This window comes from Pteropus alecto, unplaced genomic scaffold, assembly GCF_000325575.1.
Source record: "Pteropus alecto unplaced genomic scaffold, ASM32557v1 scaffold45, whole genome shotgun sequence".
Classification (NCBI taxonomy): Eukaryota; Metazoa; Chordata; class Mammalia; order Chiroptera; family Pteropodidae; genus Pteropus; species Pteropus alecto.
The window spans coordinates 40,051,883-40,057,151 of record NW_006442491.1 but is presented as its reverse complement, the minus strand read 5'-3'; positions in this window follow the sequence as shown (position 1 = coordinate 40,057,151).

The following is a 5,269-nucleotide window of genomic DNA, read 5'->3' as shown; positions in this document are numbered from 1 at the left end:
GACCAGGTGGTGCTGGGTGGGGGGGCCCTGTCTTCGTCCTCACGTCTGAACGGAAACTACTCCTGTGGTGTGGGCACTTACCCGTTCGCCGGGGGCGCCCTTGGGTCCAGGGAGTCCATCCCTGCCGGTCAGACCCTGGGGAGGGAGGTGGACTCGAGGGTCACTTAGAAAGGATGAGCCCCCCCCACTTCCGTGTGCGGGGAGAACGAGCCAGGGCTTTTCCCTGACTGCACCCCCGGGGCCTGGCACCGCCTCTCCCGCTGTCCCCTGTCCCCCTGCCATGTCTACAGGCTCCGGGGGAGGCAGGGGCAGCCAGTGCCTGGAGCAAGCGTGGGAGTCGGTGAGCCCAGCAGGCAGGAGCGTCCACTTCTCAGACCCCTCCAGTCCCCGTGGATGGCCCTGAGCCCCGAGGACCAAGGCGCTGGCCTCAGAGGGGCCCGGACCGTGGGCGTTTGTCCCCAGATGAGTGAGGGCTGGGGGGACTTTCACCTCTGCTGTGGGCGGCTCTGTCCTCGGCCGCCTGCCCACCTTGGCCAGACTTAGGACTCGGGCTCTGGGATAAAAGCCAAGGGCCCCCTGCTGGGGCCATCCGGACTCTCCCGTCCCGCTTGACAAGGCCCAGCTGGAGAAGAGCAATTAACCCCGACCTCTGAGGCAGGGAAGGGGCCCGGGCCTGGACGGGGTGGGGGGCTCTTGGGGTGAGGGGCCTGGGCAGCAGCGCACACTCACGTCCACACCCGGCAGTCCTGGCAGCCCAGCCTCTCCGGCGCTCCCTGGCTTCCCCACGGCCCCTCTCAGTCCCTGTGGGGGAGGGCAGAGGTGTGAGCGGTGGCCTTCACCCAGGAGACAAGTGTGTTCCAGTCAGGGGCACCCCCCACCCCCACAATCCCAGACAGCTGCTCTCCACCGCAGAGGCCAGTGTCCAGACCCGACCTCCTGGGGTCCCCCCCAATCCCGCCCCAGCCCGGAGAACTTCCCTCCCCAGCCACCCGCTTACTCAGCCACCTCTGTAGGTAGGACACCTGCCTGGGCGCTTCGGCCCCCCAGCTAAGGGCTGGCGGGTCCCTCTGTGGGATCCCCAGTGAGCCGGGACCGAACAGCTCTGCGCGGGCTCACTCGTGGGACCTCTGACGGCTGCCCGGGTGGGCTACGGCCACCCCACCCCCGGCCCGCCCTGGCACCGGCCCAAAGGACGCTTCAGAGCCAGAACTCGCCCAGTCACAGGGAAGCCCACACACTCCCTGCCACCCTCACTGGGCCCAGCCCCATTCCCAGGCCCCTGAGGCCACCCCTCCCCCTACCACAGCAGGACACTCACCGGAGGCCCAGGCAGACCTGGAGGACCAGCTTCTCCCTGCAGAGGGGAGGCGCCCATGTGTGAACAAGCGTCCCCTGAAAACCCTGCCCCAAGGAGCAGAGCTGGACCCCAGGAGACAAGATGGGGGCCCCTCGCCCCTTGTCCACGCCCGGAGGACTCCTTCCTCCAGGGCCAGGCACGAAGGCAGGCACTGGGGAGAGGGGCCAGCTGGACAGACGGGCTCACTCCCTGCATGGCCCACACAGATTTCGGGGACCACTTTGCGGGCTGAGAGACACGGCCCCAGGAACGAGGGAATGCGTCATGACGCTGCAGACAGGGGGATGGGACAGCTGGGGGGCCTTCCACCTCCACCTGGCCAGCGGGGGCAGCCCAGGCCCTGCCCGCAGGCTAGGCCTCAAACCCTTTAAGATGCTCCCAGGCCAGGCTTTAAGTGGAAGCATCCGGAAGGAATGACGGGCTTGTCTGATTGGCTTGGCCTGGGAGGCCTGGGGCACCAGGTGCCTGGTGAGAAGCATGGAGGAGGCTCAGGGCCGCTGAGGACCGATCTGGGGGGCTCCACCAGGGATAACATGGGTGAGGAGAGGCCTTAGAGGGACCCCCTTTTCATGGAGGGGGCTGGATGGGAGCGGGCTGTGGGACTCCAGCTGCATCCCCACATTGCTGGCCTGGACACCCATTGGGGATGCCACCTCCAGTGCCTACCCAAGCCCCTCTGAGGCTGGCTCCAGGCCCCAGTGACCCCCAACAAGACCCCCAGAGGGGCCGGCCCTGCACCGCTGCCCCCAACCCCCAGCATACCGGGGCAGGGGCCCTTCGGGGACCCAGAGCTGCACGCCTCAGTGCCCACATGTCCACAGGTTAGATCACCATGCAGCCCCCACCTGCCCTGGGGATGCAGTCGAGTCTGTGCCCCAGCGTCTCACACCCCACAGGGGTGCTGATGGCACCCCGCCCTGGGAGGCAGGACCTAGTTCTCACTCCATCAGGCTCAGGGTTTCAGGGCGGCTGGGGCCAGAGCTAGAACTGCACAGACCCCTCCCCAGCCCTTCCCATGCCCCAGACTCACGTCAATGCCATCCTTGCCGGGCTTCCCGGGGGGCCCTTGGGGGCCAGGGGGGCCTCGAGGCCCCACTTTCTGAAATGGAGAAATGCTATTAGGCTGCAGGGAGGGTCGGCCTGACAGAGTGACCCCTCTTCCCTGTCCGGAGCAGCACGGGGGCCTGTTACAGGGGCCATGACCCAGCCAGCCTCGGAGACCCCAAAGCGTCTGGCCATGGCGGCACCCACTGCCTCAGCCCTCCAGCCAGGCGGGGCTGCGTCCGGAGCCTCGGGGAACAAAGCAACTTTGTGTGTCTCCGGTGGTGGTGGCCCTGGCAGTGGCTGGACTTGGGCCCGGAGAGGGTAAGGTGGTCTCCCGGGCTCGCCCCAAGGAGTCCCGTGTCCGTGGGACGCCATTGGCACCCCGGCTCACTAGCTGGCCCGGGGGGCTGGCTGCGGGGTCGTCCCTGGTACCCTGGCCGCACTGCTGCACCCCTGGCCCATCGCCCCAGCCCGCCGCTCGCCCGTGGCCCGTGCTCACCTGAGCCCGGGTCCCGGTCAGCGTCCCGGCCAGGAGCAGCCCCAGCAGGAGCAGGGCCAGCGCGGGGGCTCTGGCCATGGCTGCGCTCTGGCTCCGAGTGCCGCCGGTGGCAGCGACGCTGGGCTGGGGCCCGGGGCTCGGCAGGCAGGGCGGGGGGTGGGCAGCTCGCCAGTTCCCGCCCCGGCGGCTGTGCACAAGCCCCCCATTCAGCAGGGCCACCTGGGCGGGTGAGGGCGCCTGCCTGCCGCGTCGGACGGGCAGGAACGCGGCGTGGTGGCTTTTTTTTGGGCCGGTCTCTGTGCTAGAATTATCCCGGGCGGGCGGGCGATGCACACATACGCCTTTCAGCAGAAAAAGGAGCGCTCTCTCTGGCCCCTCGCCTGGGGGGTGCGGGGTGCGGGAGGGGGCCGCGCTGGGGGCTCCCCCCTAGGGGAGGGGCAGCCTCAGCCTGAGAGCTGGGGTGTGGAACTCACCTGCCCCTCCCACGCCTTGGGGCCCCGCCTGCCCGACTGGGAGCACGTCCTACCCCCAGGGCCTGCTCAGGCTTCAGCTGGCCGAGTGGACCGTCCGCAAAGGCCAGACTCAACAGCACTCCCCACCTCGCCAGAGAGCAAGTGGTGGGCCTGGCGGGGGGAGGGAGTGCCACCATGACACAGCGACATGACCCACGGGGACTCCGAGGCTGCTGTCAGCTCTTTCCGTCTCTCCCAAGCCTCAAGCTCCGGATTTGGGCTTCACCCTGGGAGGACAGGGAAGCCCTGGGGTCCCTCACTCGTCCAGGTCACCCACCGCCCAGCGAGCGCAGGGCCCTGCCACACCCCCAGGGATCTGAGCCTCCTGAGGCCGCTGCTGGGAGAGCGACTCAGGGCTTTGAGAGGTGTGACTTCACCTGGGAGGGGTGGGCGGCCCAGAAAAGGGAGCCTGGAAGCCGCGGCTGGGCTAGGGACCTGGCTAGGGACCTTGGCTATTGGTCAGGCGCCTGCAGCTCTTTCAGGCCCGGCCAGGCCCCCGGCTGCAGGGAGCGTGTGAACGAGGGGGGTCTGTGAACGGTGTCCTGAGGAGCGAGAAGATTCTCTCTCCAGCAGTCGGAGCTGGCTGGGGAAGCCGCCCTCCCCCACACCAAGGCTGGGGCCTGGGGAGCACCCTGGTCTCCACCGGCTCTCCCCCGTCCCTCCCTTGTCCCTCCCGCCGGGCCCCACAGCTCTGCTCCTGCTGGACGGCTCAGAGAAAGCCTGGCTGGCCTTCACCGGCTGCGACCTGGGCCTGGCGTCCTGCCCCACCCCCAGCTCCTCGCAGAGCCCCCCATCCTGCTGCTGGGAAGCACCCCACGCCCTGGAGAGCTGGCATGGCCGTGGCCGAGGGCTGGGGGAGGTCGGGGGCAGAGGCTTGGGGGGCGGGTGGACCGGAACTGCCTGCCTGGCCCTCAGTCCCCCACCGCTGGACACAGGCCCCCCACAGCCGCTCCGAGGGGGTGTCCTTTTCACTCAAAACTTCTCCGTCTGAACTCGGACCCCATAATGCTATTGACTGAGCATCCGTCTGCCCGCTGGGGTCCGTGGGTCCGGGAAAGATCCAGTGTTTGAGCCCCACACCCACCCCCTGCTCAGTCTTCGCGGTGGGACTGGCCGCATGCACGCCCCTCCCCCACTCCAGGGCTGGCGAAAGCTAGCTCAGGGGCGCCCTCCAAAGTGACTTCCGACTCCAGGCCAGGTGTGAACCAACAATGCTTTTCTGGAAAAGGAGTCCAGACTGCCCAGCTCTCAGAAGGCACAGCCCGTCCGCCTCCAGGACAGCTGTGGCCTCAGCACTTCATGTGTGGACCTCAGTAAAGCCCCCTCTGCCACATCAGGGAGTGGGGTGTCTGGCACGGCGGGGCGGCGGTGAGGAGAGGCCAGGACGAGCGTAGCCCTGCCCTGTGCAGAGGGGCTGCCCTGGGAGGGGGCTCACTGCACCCACGCTGGCTGCCAGGCTGGGGGTCCTGGGGAGGCTGCGACTGAGTGCAGAGGGTCAGCAGGGGACTGTGGCCAGGAAGGGATGGACAGATGGCACTGCTGCGTGTGCTCCCGAAGGCACATCTCCGCTCCGGAAGCCAGGGCAGGGAAAGTCGTGGTCCAGGCCTGGGCACGCCCAAACGCTGCTCCCCCGAGTCCACGCGAGTCCCCTCTTGAACCAGTGACGAAAGGTAGCCAAGGACCAACTGTCCAGCACGAGGCTCCAGGAGGACCTGCGGTCAGCGTGTGCGGGCGCGGTGTGTCCAGGAGGGCTGCACCCCCGCTGGGGTCCACACCGGTTCCACAGGCTGAGTAGTGCCATGGCTGGGCCAGTCAGGACACAGGGCCCCCACGGGACCACTGTCCACTCCGCAACAC